The following is a 15848-nucleotide window of genomic DNA, read 5'->3' as shown; positions in this document are numbered from 1 at the left end:
TAGAAGAGCTCTGTATAGATCGAAAGCTTATTTCTCACTAACAAAAGTTGGCTCAATAAAAGATATTACCCCACCCGTTGCCTCTCTAATATCCTGGGACCGACACTGGCTACAAAACCACTGCATAAATAGTGCAGGGTCATGCCCGTGGGGCTCAGTGGAGTGTTAATCATTCTGTAAGAAGAGATACTACAATGCAGTATATTTGACCTTTGAATTTCAGTATTAAACTCAAAGATTTTAACCTGTCTGCTCATTCCCTTTGGGGCACCTGCCATTGGCCACTGTCAGAGGACAGGATACTGGGCTTGATGGACCTTTGGTCTAACGCAGTTTGGCTGTTCTTATGTTCTTAGATGCATTGGTTGTAGCATAAGAGAAGTCCTGTTTTTACTAATTCAGTAGCTTTTTTTTGCTTTGAAAGCATGTGATCTAGTCTATATACATGCTAGTATTATGGAAAACTCTGTAGTGTTGCTGTTTAGCATTATCGTCTCCATGTTACTCTTTTTATTGATAATACAAGGGATTATGTGTAAATGTCAGACAATGGAGAACTTGAAGTGAAACTTACTTATATTATTTTAGGAGCTGCTTCCCGTCAGACGTTTCCTTTTTATGTAAATGTAGTCCATTGAGCTTTGCAGAAAGGCAGAAACCTTAATCTAGAAAGTGAAAGTTTGAATTGGATTTTTTTTATTATTATTTGTCACAGACATTAGGGAGAGGGACTGGTTTTTTTCCATATTTTGTAGTAATTAAGGATTTAGTCCCTGCAACTTGTAGCAAGTAGGCAGACGTGGGCACACACGGGGTCCTATTGAAATCCGTGGGTCTTCATGTGGTCACAGAGAAGTACCTGCATAAAATAAGTTGCAGAATCGGGCACTTCATCTAAAATTGAGCACAAAAAGTTGCTTAAAATTACACAGAAGTAATAGTTCCTAAAGGGGAAACTGTTGTGCTGCAGTTTTGGATATTGAACAGTAGGATTTATTTTAATGCTATTTTAATACTTCTATATAGTATCTGAGCACCTCAGAATCTTTAATGTATTTAATGTATTGGATCACCCCTGTGAAGTAGGGAAGGGCTATTTTCCCCACTTTGCAGATAGGGAATTGAGGCACGGAGACAATTGGGGTATGCCCACAATACAGTGCCACAGCTGTGGCATTTAGCTGTTCCAGTATAGTATCTATAGTGTAGAGACTTGCTACAGCGATGGAATGGCTTTTTCACACCTCTGAGTGACATAGCTAGGTTGGCCTAAGTGACTTGTCCAAGGTGTCACGGGAAGTCTGTAGCAGAGCAGGGATTTGAATCCAGGTCTCCCAAATCCTAGGCTATCCTAACCACTGGGTCATCCTTCAAACTATTGTACTGTTGTTATCTAATAATGGATCCTCACAACTGACCTATGAGGAAGGTATTATTTAGAGGAGGAAAATCTGAGATAGAGAGATGAAAGCTGAAATTTTCAAAAATGGTCACTGATTGTGGATGCTGCAGTTGAGAGCTTTGGGTGCCCAGCATCTCTGAAAGGGTATGTCCACTCTATGACATCTTTTCCTAGCGAAGACAAGGCCAAAATCTCTAGGGAGGTACCAAAAACCTTGCCCTTAGTGACTAACTCAAGGTCACAGCATAAGTCAGTGGAAGGCCCACGGTTAGAACCTGGGAGGTTTTTGGTCTCTATCTTGTGTTCAGGCCACTACACCATACAGTTTCATTTTTTAGCAATATGAGAAACTAAAATAAAAACTATTTGTGGTTGAGCTGTGAGATATTGTTGGTAGTGAGCCTACTGAACTTGTTTCAGAGGTCTGAAGCTGTTCTCGTTCAACAGGCACGCTTTACAGTGTTACAGCACCTTTTGTAGTGGTTAAAGTGGATTCACAGGTTATTCCTGTCAAGAATATCTTCGAACAGTGGACAAATGTGTATTATTACAGACAAATGTACTGAATGTCTCTCACCTGGTAGGCACTTCAGCTTTGTCATTGATTCATTGCAGAATTGGACAATTAAATTTCACTTTTATCTTTAATTCCATTGTACAGTATACTGTTTTGCGGACCATCTGTGTCATGGCAGCAAAAATTCCCTTACAATAACAACATGACTTCTCTGGATATTGCTATGCAATCTCACACACACACAATTCTGCTCTTGCATTATAACTTAAGGAAAGCCCAAAATATAGTTGGTGCCTCACTGTATAAAAAGAAGAGAGGGTTCTTGCCTCTAGGGGCTTACGAAGTAAATGTAGGCTGACAGAGCTATGGTGCTGAGAGATGTGAAAAATCCACATCCCAGAGAACCGTAGCTATGCCAGCCTAGCCCCCTGTGTAGACGCAGCTAGGCTGATGGAATAATGCTTCTATCAATCTAGTTATGGCCTCTCAGGGAGGTACTGTTTCTACAGTGACAGAAAAAAAACTTTTGTCGCTATAGACTGTATCTACGTTATGGGGTTATGCCGGCATAGCTACGGTTCTGCAGGTGTGCTACTATAGACCCCATAGTGTAGATCAGGGATCGGCAATGTTTTAACCTGGCAGGCCGGGTCGGTTTGGCACACGGCCTGCCAGGGTAAGCCCTCTGGTGGGCCAGGCCGGTTTGTTGACCTGCCGCGTCCGCAGGTTTGGCTGATCGCAGCTCCCACTGGCCACAGGTCGCTGCTCCAGGCCAATGGGAGCTGCGGGAAGCTGCAGCCAGCACATCCCTTGGCCCACGCCATTTCCCGCAGCCCCCGTTGGCCTGGAGCGGCGAACCGCGGCCAGTGGGAGCCGCGATCGGCCAAAGCTGCGGGCACGGCAGGTCAACAAACCGGCCTGGCCCACCAGAGGGCTTACCCTGGCAGGCCGTGTGCCAAACGTTGCCAATCCCTGGTGTAGATATAGCCTCAGACTTCTAAGAATAATGGCCAAGGGGAGTAGGTGGCTGTTTCTGCTAAACTGAAAGCAGTGATGTAATTAGTGTTGACGGTTAAATTGCCATTAGCTTTGGAGTTAACGTCCCATTGAAATGAATGGGTACTTCATTCCTCGCATTTTAGGGAAAATAACACTACACTGGTTCACATTTAGAAAGCTATATTCAAAAGAAGGACTAAAAAATTTGTTTTCTTTGAGGATGACCCACAGAGGATTTTTTTTTTTTTCCAAATGTGGGTTGTGCCCTTTTTCTAAGAAGACCTGAAGGGTATTTCCCCAGCTTGTTTTTTACATTAAAATTTCAGGTCTTGCTTGTATCGCTTGTTTTGCTTGTGGGTGGCAATTTTACTATCAAAAAGAAAAGGAGTACTAGTGGCACCTTAGAGACTAACCAATTTATTTGAGTATAAGCTTTCGTGAGCTACAGCTCACTTCATCGGATACATTCGGTGAAGTGAGCTGTAGCTCACGAAAGTTTATGCTCAAATAAATTGGTTAGTCTCTAAGGTGCCACAAGTACTCCTTTTCTTTTTGCGAATACAGACTAACACGGCTGCTAGTCTGAAACCAATTTTACTATCGTTGTACTAAGTGTAGTTCTGCCAGTACAGTTGCGTCCACACTAGGAGCACTTTGCTGGTGTAGTGTACTGGTATTTCTATACCAGTAAAATACTTCTAGTGTAGACATGGCCCTAAATAGATAGAAACACTTGGGAGCATAGAATAGAACATTGTATGTTGGCCACGTGAACATAAGCAAGGTGTGCATTTCATTTATGAGAGGCTCTGAAGAGGAACAGAGAGAGAGAGGGCAGGATTAAAAAAGGGAGTCCTGTGGTCAAGGATTTCGGAAAAGGGTGTGGAACCTGAAACTCCGTGGCATTCACGTATCCCCATTCTGAACATGATGAGCCTGAGACTGAGCTGCAAAATTCAGATCTGAATTTTGAACCCTCAAAATCTGGGGCCATTTAGATTTGGCCTATTATAAATACAGGGATTGATGCAAAATTGTGATATGGATCCTAAATATCCTCCTCCAATTTTGGGGCCATATCTAGTTTTACTTAAAGGTATTACTCCCACTCCCTGAGACATTATCAACATTATCCAGTCATGTGGGATTTTATTTACAGTTTAAATTATCTTGTAATTGTCCTTGTGCCAGCTCCCCGGCACTTGGTAGTTCCTAACAGCTGCAGAAGGCACCTTGCTGATTGCTGTGTTGAGCAGGGGCTTCTAACTGTATTTGAACTGCTTAGAAACCAGAGGAGGTCTTATGCAGGTTAAGGTGTGTTAAGGGTTCCAGAAGAGGACGGGAAATATGAGAAAGGGATTTCGAGGGAAGGCAGCGTGTGGGATGGAGCAGAGCATCTTTCTATGACGGGGGCAACTTGTAAGCTGTAGAGGCGTCTTTAAACCCATTCACTCTCAATGTTGGGGAGCTATTGATGGGGATAGAGCCAACATGAAGGCAGCAGTGCTGCTGAGGAAGGGTGTGCGGAGAGAAGCTACAGTTAAAAAATCTCCATGTTCCATGGGGAAAACTTCTTTGCTGCTGCTGGCTCCTACTGCTTCTCAGGTGTCATTTTGCATGGGGTTGGAGTGAGCTGAGTGTGGATTCTTGTCACTTTATTTGTTCAGATCCCACTTCTGTGCCCTTGTGACTCTGAATGTACAGTAAACTCTGATTTTATTGTACTCTAACGCACTGTCAAGCTTTCTACTTGTTCCCTGTACTAAATCAGGCTTGTAGGTAGCACTGTAGGGTCAGATACTGGCATGGACGTGCACCTTCCATAGTTACTTTCACCTGTGTGCTATTCTGATCTGGTAGTGTTTTACATCCCCTTTACATCAGTATAAATTACTACACAAGTTACAAGGCAATGGAGGAGTAGGGCCTGAGAATTGAAAGCAGCCAAACCTTTCTCTTAGTTGGTGGAGTTCAGATGTCTGCAGGCTATATTCTGTATGCCTACAGGCCATTTAACTGCACAGGTAGCTTCTGTTGTTTGTAACACAAGTGTCCCAGAAAAAATGTTGATCTTGTTTTATATGTGAGAATTCAAATTCTGATTTACTAAAGGCAACTCCATTAAAGATGACTCCGTGCAGATTTGATTTGGATTTGCAAAGACTTTTGTTAGTGCCTTTTGCAGTTTCTTGTTACAGAGAAAACAATAACAAATGCCTTCCCAAGAGAGGATTATTATTGTTTGCTTTCCACAATATAAATTGATCCTTAGGCCTGTGGGTGCTCATTACTTCTCTAAACCTCTGCATGTTTAATAACTCTTCGTTGTCAAAACAGATTAGGAGGCTAAAACATAAAGCCTTGTGTACATTTAGTCTGTGTAGTTTTGACACTGAAATCAAAGCGTCATTATTTGTGTACTGCCACAGGTATTTGTGGGCCTGCGCAGTAGGTAAAACTGGCCAACTAACAGAGGCCCATATGATTCACATGCAGCTGCGACCTCTGTGTGTGTATCAAATCCTTCCTGTGGAAGGTGGTATCAGCTGCTTCAGAACCAACATCTGTAACAGCTTGTACCTCTTTGCTTACAGAGCTCCCTAAGAGGCTGAAAACCCATGAATAGAAGGCAATGGAAAGTGGGCCTGGTGAGCATATGCACTGTCTATCTTTCTTTTGATTGGCCCCTGCAGAGATTTTTCCAGGAAAGTTAATGTAGCCCTTCAGTATCCTTTAAAAGGGAGCTCTGGCAGAGTGGCTCCATTGGGAACAAAGACCTGGTGCAGAAGCAGAGGGCCTTCCATTGATACCTGTAGGTCAGTCTAGACATGTGGAGGTACAGTATAAAATGATACCAAATCAGAACACGCGCACACAGTGAGTTAGAGACATAACAGTTGGAAAGCTTTGTGGAACAGGAGTATGTATGCGTGTGTGTGTGTGTGTGAGTGAGCTCACGTAGCTAACAATAATTTGGAGATCATTGCAAGTGAAAATAATGACCTGAAAGGAGGCATGTTGTCAGGAGAGGATGGAAGGAGTCAAAGGGAGTGGTCAAGAAAAAAGTGAGGGTGGTGTACAGGGAAATGTAAATGATGTGTGAGTGTAGTAGCACAATATATAGTGATATACAGCTTCAAAGCACTATAACTATTAACTAATTAATCCATACCATATCACTGTAAGACAGGTAATTTTACAGAGGAAAAGCTGATGCAGAAAAGTTAAGTGACTTGCCCAAGGCTACACAGCAAGTCAGTAACGAGGTGGTAATTAGAACTCAGTAGTTCCAGACTTCCGGTCTGTTCAGTCTGCTAGACCCTGTTGACTGTAGGGGGATGAGGGAAGAGTAGTAGCAAAGCCTTGTGAGTGAAGATGAGAAGCTCAGAACTTAGAGGTCGAAGGAGTTTGCAAAAGAGCAAGGATGGGAGAAGAAAAGTGACGTTATTTTGACAGTACCATGACGTAAAAACTTCAGTGCCTGTCTCCACTATGGTTTTACAACAGGATAGCTAATGCACATTAGTTATCCTGTTGCAAAAATACATTTTTTCTTTGTGGTGAAGAGAGAGCCTCAGTGACTCTGAATCCAGTTATTTAATGACTCCAAATGTATCACAGAGACCAGAATCTGCTCCACAGGATATTGTTTCAGCTGTAAAACCTAACATTTGACCTTTTAGATTCTTTTCTTTTCTGTTTGCAAAGTCCATATCTAAATTTTTTCTTTTTTTAAAAAAATGAGACTTTTAAAAATGGTGCAAGTGACCATGTCTGAGTAAGGCTTCTACTGCAGGTCATTTTTGAATACCTGTGAAACAAAGCGGGGGAAATGGGGCTTGTACCAGTTTTGGCTTCTTTATGATGATCAAAAAAGGTGTGAAAAGTAGCTTTAAAAATAACTCGCTTGTCTTTTACATTGCAATTTCCTGTCCCGTGTAGGCCAGAGAGCTTATATGAAAAATGATATGACAGGATAAAGAGTCAAAGTAGAACCGTTTTAAAAGCAAAAAGGGTTTTTAAAGCTTTGTTTTTTGTTAAATCTTCAGCATCTTCACCTGTTCAAATACTATGTTAAGAGTTAACAGTAAACGTCCCTTACACTTTCCAGTATGCAGGGAAGCCCAGACTTTACATTCCTGATTTTTATAAGGTTAAAACACAAGCAGGAAAAAATGTTTATTTCTAAATTAGGTTTTGTTTGCCTGCTTGTTTCTAACCTTTTAGGCTTTTAAAGGAGCAGCACAATCCCAATTAAAAAAAATCTTTAAATGAATCAAGGAAAAGCAAGCCAAAGGTAGTAAGCCTATGTGGGTATGTCTGCACTCCAATTAAACCCCTGTGGCTGGCCCATGTGAACTGACTCATGCTCATGCGGCTTGGGCTATGGGGCTGTTTAATTGCAGTATAGATATTCGGGCTGGAACCTGGGCTCTGGGACTCTGTGCTACAGCCTGAACGTTTACACCACAATTAAACAGGCCTGAGCCCCACAAGCCTGGGTCAGCTGATGTGGGCCAGCCTCATGGATTTAATTGCAGTGTAGACATACCATATGTGGCCTGTTTAGATGGTTTTCAAGAGAGGTGGGCTCACTGACATAGTTCTCCCTTTTGTACTGTCAGGATGCATTGTGACTCAGGCTTGGCCGTGTCTGTTGTCCCCACTCTGCCTTTAGGGTATTTTGTGTGTGAATTTCTGTGACTTGATTCCTTAAAATTGTTTTTGTCAATATAATTCCCTCATGACTTTCCCTTTAAGTTGCTACAACAAAATTCTAGCATTACCCTCTGGATAAAGAACTCTGGCGTAACAGTGATGCATACCCTGTAACTTAAAAATGCTCAATACATGCCCTTTTTTAGCAAAGAAACACTATGTATCTTAAGTTTCAAGTTTCAGAGTAACAGCCGTGTTAGTCTGTATTCGCAAAAAGAAAAGGAGTACTTGTGGCACCTTAGAGACTAACCAATTTATTTGAGCATGAGCTTTCGTGAGCTACAGCTCACTTCATCAGATGCATACCGTGGAAACTGCAGCAGACTTTATATATACACAGAGAATATGAAACAATACACAGTGGGGTGGGAGGAGGTATTGTTTCATATTCTCTGTGTATATATAAAGTCTGCTGCAGTTTCCACGGTATGCATCTGATGAAGTGAGCTGTAGCTCACGAAAGCTCATGCTCAAATAAATTGGTTAGTCTCTAAGGTGCCACAAGTACTCCTTTTCTTAAGTTTCAAGAGCACAGTAAGCAAGCCACAGGAGGTAGCTGTCGGAGTTTGGGAGGTCTTCAAGTCTGAGGAATATTTTCTCTTCTACTTCCCCTTTCTCAACAACCACTCTGAAAGTACCTATTTCTATTGCTTATTACCGAAGACACAACTCTTCAACTTTTAGAGACACCTGATTTTAATCTCACACTGCATGCAAATTATCTAGTCATGTAAGTGTGATCTGAATTTTGTAATGCATTCAGTGAGCTGTGGAAGTTTTTTCAAGCATCTCATGAAAGAAGTCTCCCCTTGTGCTTTTCCCTCTGGCCTCTCCCTGCCAAAACATCCCCATCAAATATGTTTGATGTTTATTGGAAAATAAATGCTGTTGTCCATAACAAAAATCAATTTCTCATAATTCTAAGTCAAAATCTAAAGAGTGTTGGGTGATACCCAACTCTAATTGTGCTCAGAGCTGGAGAACACGTCACAGTTACTGATTTAGTCCTACGCAAGAACATTATACATTGCAAGAGCTCATTGCTACAGATTTGTCATTTTCCTGCGGCTCCTCTAATCTTCAGCAAAGCTGTGAAAGAACTATTGCTTCATACAAAGGTGCAGTAATAAACCTGTGTGACTCATGCTAAAGATGGCTACATAATAGTGGTAGCTTGACAGAGACGAAGGGCTTGTCTAAACTGCCAATTTTCAGTGCTGTAAAGCGCCAGTGTAGACAGTGCACTAGGGCTGGGAGCTGCGCCCCTTGTGGAGGTGGTCTTTTCAGAGCGCTGGGAGAGCTTTCTCCCAGCGCTGCTGCAATCACACAAGCCACGTTAAAGACAATGGGATAGAGAAATCCTGGGGAAAAAACATCCCCCTGCATAAATTGCTGTTTAAAGGCAAGTTTAAAGAAGTAACATTTATATTGATTTCATAATATTAAGGCAACTCAGTTTGTGAAAATCCTGCCAATTTATCACAGTAAAGAAGGTTGAGGGGGATTTGCTGTTTCTCAAGACTTGCAAAGCCCCAAGGACATAGTCCAGTTATGACTCCCTACTCATTCTTTGTGGCCGTGTTTCTTAAACTCATCAGAGCAAATGAGCTTAGGCCCTCTTCTTCACATGTGCTAGAGACATTATTCATATATACATGAAAGTAACACTCAACACTTACTGGTTTGGAGGCTGGCTCCAGCTCCCGGAAGGGGTGGGGCTCCAACAGAAGGGGTGGGGTTGGGGGTCAGCCATCCGCGGGGCAGCTGCTCCTTCTCCCCCCCTGTTGGCGGCCTGAGGGGAGAAGGGGCAACAACATTAAAGTGCTGCTTGGGAACACTATCCCACCAAATGCAAACTTCCTCTTTTTTGCTACTTAGAACTTGGCTGAGAAACAACTGATGCTCCTGCTTTTTCATACCCTTTACGACGAGGCTCTCTTATTACATGTTATCTTTCATGAGGATGTCCTTAAGATAGGTAGGGGAAACACTGTTCTCTGTATGGATGTTGTTAGTAGAATTTGCTATTCTCGGAAGAATTCCTGAATTCAGTAAGCGTGTGGGGTTGGCAGCAAATGGGCACTCAACAAATTGAATCCTACATTATGAAGAGTTTAGGAATGAAAGACTCATTCGGTGCAATATTAGGAGTTCCATTATTGTCAGTACCTAGAACATGCATATTTTACTATTTGATCTAATTCTATCGAGATGGTTCCTTGCAGCAATTGCTGCCTGTTGTGGATGTTTATTGGTATATCCAGACTGCTTTTAGTGCTCCTTTTCTTCATCTGCACTCTCTCTTCCACCTTCTCGGCACTTGTAGAATTTATTCTATAACAGTCAATCTTTGAGTTCAGAAAGCTTAACTGCTATCACTTTATTAAGGAAGTTTTAACAGGTTTACAAATCCTAGCCATGTAAAAATCAGAGACAGTACAATAATTGTTACAACAGTTAGTTTTTCTTTAGAGAAACATTATACCGTAATATAAACATTGGATCTCTTTATTTAACAGTGTTCCATGTTACCGAGTGAACCTCTTTACACTAGTTGTTTCTAGTGATTTTATTAAATTGACTGAAATCTCTGATTATACATATTTAACAATCCAGGCATATCCAAAAAAGTAGTCAAAAATGGGACAGAAATGCTGGGTTTTTTGTTTTGCTTTTTGCAGGTGAATATACTTTGTTGAATAAATGATAATCATATATCCAAGTATCTATTTGTCTGTTTTGTGGGTATGTAATTGGTGCATTAATTTTTCTATAACAGCCACCTCCCATATTGTTTGAACCATTCCTCTAGAGATAACCTATTTTTCTTTTTCCAGTGGGAGGCACCTACTAGCTGATGAGAGATTAATACTTTTCCTTTCATATCACTTCTGTTTTTGCTTCTGGACTGGGAACAGTATTTCTTTTGGCAAGTAATGTTTCTGAAGCTGTTTTAATTTCAGAGCTCTTGGCATTCTAAAGCGTAGAAGGTGTGGAAAGCTTATGGGAGGGGACAACCATAAGAAAAAGGGCATGAGGTGAGACAAAAGCCTCTGATTTATTTTTTTTTATTTGTCCTTCGAATAGTCATATATTTGAGCTTGAGGATGCTTTAATACTGGTATAGCTAAAGCAGCAAAACTTTTTAGTGTAGACAAGCTTTTAGTGACATTTCTTTAGCTTAATCTCCTACTCTCTCCATGCTCTACCCAATATCTCCCTTTTTAATCACTGTGGACAACACCATCCTCCTACCTGTCACTCAGGCCCATTAAATTCTTGGGGTCACTGTTGGCACCAGGGAGCTACTACCCCTGAATGGATCTTTAATGGCTCCCAGCGGAGCAGATTACTATCATACCAATGAAAAAGGTCCACAGTAATTAATTTGCATACACTGCAGTTTATTTGAAAAGGAATTACACAAGCGGTAAAGGGTTACATTAAGCACATAACTCCTACGGTAGACATTAAAGAACTATACATTAAGAGCTATACATTCCTCTTAGTGAGCCTCTCTTTCAAAAACATACACAAACAGGCCCTGTGCTAGCCTCACACAGTTCCTGCTCGGCAAACAGAGAAGGTGGTTACCAAATTCTATGGACGACTTCTCCTCTCCAGGTTTGTCTCCTTAGCCCTCTGGTCTTTCTCGGATTCCTTGACTGCCTGGAAACCCCTCTGGCTCACAGTCCTACTCGAGCCCATGGAGCAGAGTTTTGGCTACTCTGTCTAGCAGCGTTGCTTCTTTAAGCATTAATTAAGAAATCCCCCCAACAGTAATTTAATCTGCTTGATTTTTGTACTCTTTTTTTCTCGAAGGAGTCACATGTCTTAAAAGCATGCCCATGGGCGTGTGGCTACTAATTTTTACCTAATTAATACTTTAGGAGGAGACTGCAGAGTGGTGCCAACTGAAAATTGCCACACATTCACTCCCTTATTAATCATTCACTTCAGCCCCCTGCGTGATGTCCTTTAACAGGGTTGAGATGCCCTGGTCAGCCCATGCTCCACTCAGGATGGATGTTCAGAACTCAGGATGTTTTACACATGTTATTTGTTTCAAGTAAACATACTTGCTGACCCAAAGATCAGTATTGATCATACATGCACCATGGAGCCAGTCAGTTTCACCTCTGCCATCTGCCTGATGCTAAGAGAAGAATTCTGCTCCGAGAATCCTCTTTCACAGTTCAGTCATGTCAAGCCATGTTCTCATCATTCATTCAGTATGGCCATACCAATTCGGCACCATGCCCACTTTTAATTTTATTGCCCCTAATTCTTTTCCAGGAGTCGAAAAGCTGATATTTAAAATCTAAGGTAGAAGACAGGGACACACATCTCTGCTCTGTCTAATGGTAAACCTTGTCCCTCATGAAAACATTTATTTATATTCATATTGTTACCCACGATTTTCAGAACCCAAGCAATTCTCTCCCAACTGTTTCTCCCTAGGCGGTGTCAGGAATAAATCAATGGGGACAGAGTTCCTCTGATATATGATTGATACAATCAGAATGCTTTTATCTAAAACTACTTTTTATTAGGTCTCAAGCACACACACACTCACTCGCTATAGCATTAGGTTCAGAACATCCTATATTTTTATATTTACTAAAGATAAGATGGTTTAGAGGAATCAGCAGCCAGTCTTCCAAGGGCCTTCCTTCTGTTTCACTGCTGGGGAACTTAAGTGTCAGATCCTTGCCCAAAGAAAAGCTTCCTAAGACTGCCCCAAAGCACACTTTCTAACTTTTTATAAAGCACATAACTCATAATAGCCCCTAATAGGCTAATAATTTCCCTAACAACAGCCAATAACAATTTATTATTCTCCTTATCAGCAAAACATTTCCAATCATAACAATAAACTTACATGTCAGAGGCACCTAAAACTTAAGTCAGCTGTCCAAACATTCATTGTTTTCATGGAACATTAACTCCCTGTCCCAGCCTCCCATTCTGATTAACAGAGGTGCAAACATGCAGCTGCACAGCCTTGCCGCTCAGGGCCTAAGATTATTTCTAGCTGTATGATGTTCGGGTTTCAGTTGGCAGTGGTTGACCATACAAAATGGCTGACTGCGGGTACATACAGGAATGTGAAATTCAGGGGCTACAATCTAACTTTGCACCCTCTTTTTTAATATCACTAATGTTGGACCTAAACTAACCATCATTGTCTCTTTAAATATAACTGTATTTAAAAACAGTTGTATACTATTGGTGGAGCGTATAGCACAGGGGTGGGCAAACTGGAGGCCAGATCTGGCCTGTTAGGGCTTTGGATCCGGCCCCTGGGATTGCCCCCCCTGTGGCACTGCAGGCCCCGTGCTGCTCCCAGAAGCGGCAGGCACCACATCCTGTGGCCCCGGAGGGACGGGGAGCAGAGGGCTCCATGCGCTGCCTTCACCTGCAGCACCGACCCCTGTGGCTCCCATTGGCCACCGTTCCCAGCCAATGGGAGCTTCGGGGGAGGTATCCACAAACAAGGGCAGCGCGCGAAGCCCTCTGCCTCCCCTCCCTCAGGGGCCACAGGGACGTGGTGCCAGCCCCTTTTGGGAGCGGCGTGGGGCCAGGGCAGGCAGGCAGGGAGCCTGCCCTGGCCCCAGTGTGTGCTGCTGCCACCCCGGAGCCGCTCCAGGTAAGCGGTGCTGGGCCAGAGCCTGAACCCCAAACCCCTCCTGCACCCCGCAGCCCAACTCCCTGCCTTGAACCCCCTGCCGCACCCAGCCTGCACCCTAACCCCCTGCCGCACCCTACACCCCTTCTGCATCTCAGTCCCCTGCCCTGAGCCCCCTCCCGCACTCCTCACCCCCTCTGGAACCCCAATCCTCTTCCCTGAGCCCCCTCGTATACCCTGCACCCCTCCTCTGCCCCAGCCCCTTGCCCCTTCCCGCACCCCGCATTCTCTCTCGCACCCCAACCCCCTGCCCCAGCCCTACATTCATGGCCCTGCATGGAATTTCTCCATCCAGATGTGGCCCTGAGGCCCAAAAGTTTACCCACTCCTGGTATAGCAGTACCTATATTAAGGTTACACCCATGTACTTCAGAATGAAAGGGTGTTAGCCTTTTGACTGAAATTTGGTAGGCCTGCTATAAGTCAGGTAGCAATTTTTTTTTCTTACAATTTCACCAAAAGTGGTGGAGCCATTTTGAAGCATGGAGAAGGTGGGGGAGGAATGCAGTTTTTCTGCTAACAAAAATGTGTGCTGTTTTTTTAACAGCTTGTCATATCTTAGCTGGAGGTGACAGGTAAAATTGTTAGGGATGTAAACTGTCAAAATGAGTCTTTTGGTGGTCCAATGAAAATTACTTTTCGTTTGGTTTATTTATGAGCTTCATTCGGTTGGACAGTTGTGCCCATGAGAAACCCTACTGACTTCAATTAGGGCTACATCTAGGTGTGATGGCTGGTCTTACCTCATGGATCTTATAGAAGGAGTGGAGCTTTGGCCCACATTAAGGATTAGTGCATCAGGCATGTTTGCATGGACTTGGTTTAGAAGTCAAAGTTCTCTACTAACAGTTTTATTTGAATTAGGTTATGCTTGCAGATAGTGTAATGTGCATTTAAAAAAAAAAAGTATACTGAATATCTTTAAGCCCAGAGAAAAATGTGCGTGGTTTTGCAAACATGCTTACAGGAAGGCTGCAATCCTGCAAACACAGCAGGTACATAACTTCACAGTGAGACTGATCAACATAAGTAAAGTATTTTCACTTTCTTAAGTGTTAGAAGGATTGGGGTCTGAGAAAGTACTTGGTTACAAGGACTACAGAAAACACAGCATTTAAAAAAGAACTTTTTTCTTAACTGCAAGATAGGAGAACCTAATTTTAACAACAGCATTTTATAGTACTGGTGTTTTAAGGCCCCTCCCCCTCAAAAAAACCAACCACTCCCAAGCAATGCTTCCATCATATTTTGCATGTGTCATAACAGTGCCAATGAAAAGATGCAGAGAACAGGAGAGTTAAACTTTTGCAGCAAAATTCTAACTGTGCCAGAATTAACCACGTTTTCAGAAGAAGTACCTTAGATAATGAAAAGGAGTCCTTGTGGCACCTTAGAGACTAACCAATTTATTTGAGCATGAGCTTTCGTGAGCTACAGAAGTGAGCTGTAGCTCACGAAAGCTCATGCTCAAATAAATTGGTTAGTCTCTAAGGTGCCACAAGGACTCCTTTTCTTTTTGCGAATACAGACTAACACGGCTGTTACTCTGAAACCTTAGATAATGAGTTACAGACATTACAGAAGAGGTAAAATGAGACATAAGAATAGAGGAAATATAAAGATAAATAGGTAATGCTGGTTGGAAAATGCTCAAACCAACTTACATGCTGCTTATTATTCAATTACTATTACTGTCTAGTAGTTGTTTGAAGTAATCCAAATCCTTTGTGTTTAGCAAGAAGATCTTTCTAATCTGTGAATAAATTAATCATCCAAATCAATTTGATTCATGTCTGGAAAAAAATATCCTGCAGAGTTGGTATTAAAACCATTTTAGAAACAGAATGTGCTTAGTTTGTATTATGGCAACAAAAGGCAAGTTCTGTAGAGAATTAGACCAAGTCTGCATTTCACTAAAATCTTGCAATTAAATACCTTTTGCAGTGGTTGAAACTACAAATCCCCAAAATTGCTCACTATGTGTCTGTTCGTCCAGAGTCCATTGAAATGTTGGGGAGTCTGCCCATTGACTTCAGTTTTGGATCAGGCACTTTTTCAGTTATTTGCCCCCATAAAGATTTAATCTGTACACATGAGAATAATATGATTCCCTCACATCTTTAAATCCCAGCTCTGTTTTTCAATCCATGGTTCAGATTTTCAGGTCCGATAGGTTTACACTTGGTGAGGAGGAGGGAAAGGAGGCCTAAAGCTGTCATTTCACCACCAGACTGGCACAACTTCTACACTAAGGGGAGCTGAGAGGGGCTAGCATAGAGCCTGCTATATTGGCCCTAGGGCGGTTAAGGATTTTCTCATACCTGGACAATCTCCATCTGTCTTGTTAGGCCCACTCTCTGGCCCATTTATGTTGTTGGAGTTGCACAAAGGGGGTGGAATGAGGCCTAAGAATCTTGCCATGTGTATGGGACAGAAGTCGTTAATTTTGCTGTTGATCATTAGTAATGAGGTAATTATTTTCAAGTGTTTATCTTGGTTCAGATTACTTTGAAGATATGTGA

At 42.3% G+C, this 15848-nt stretch overlaps 1 protein-coding gene across 7 annotated transcripts in view; it reads left to right on the top strand.

Moving 5' to 3' along the window:
- ATP10D (ATPase phospholipid transporting 10D (putative)) overlaps positions 1-15848 on the top strand; it is a 109080-nt gene that overhangs the window by 34345 nt on the left and 58887 nt on the right. The window contains exon 1 of one of the 7 annotated variants that reach the window (XM_077815697.1): positions 5624-5644. The exons of the other annotated variants lie outside the window; for them this stretch is intronic. The gene's annotated coding sequence lies outside the window, so the exon portion shown is untranslated. Of the gene's footprint in view, positions 1-5623; positions 5645-15848 lie in introns of those variants that run through there. 7 annotated transcript variants of the gene reach the window in all.

Source organism: Eretmochelys imbricata, chromosome 4, assembly GCF_965152235.1.
Source record: "Eretmochelys imbricata isolate rEreImb1 chromosome 4, rEreImb1.hap1, whole genome shotgun sequence".
NCBI lineage: Eukaryota > Metazoa > Chordata > Testudines > Cheloniidae > Eretmochelys > Eretmochelys imbricata.
Note: the sequence above shows the minus strand (reverse complement) of the source record. Positions and strands in the feature narration are given on the sequence as shown.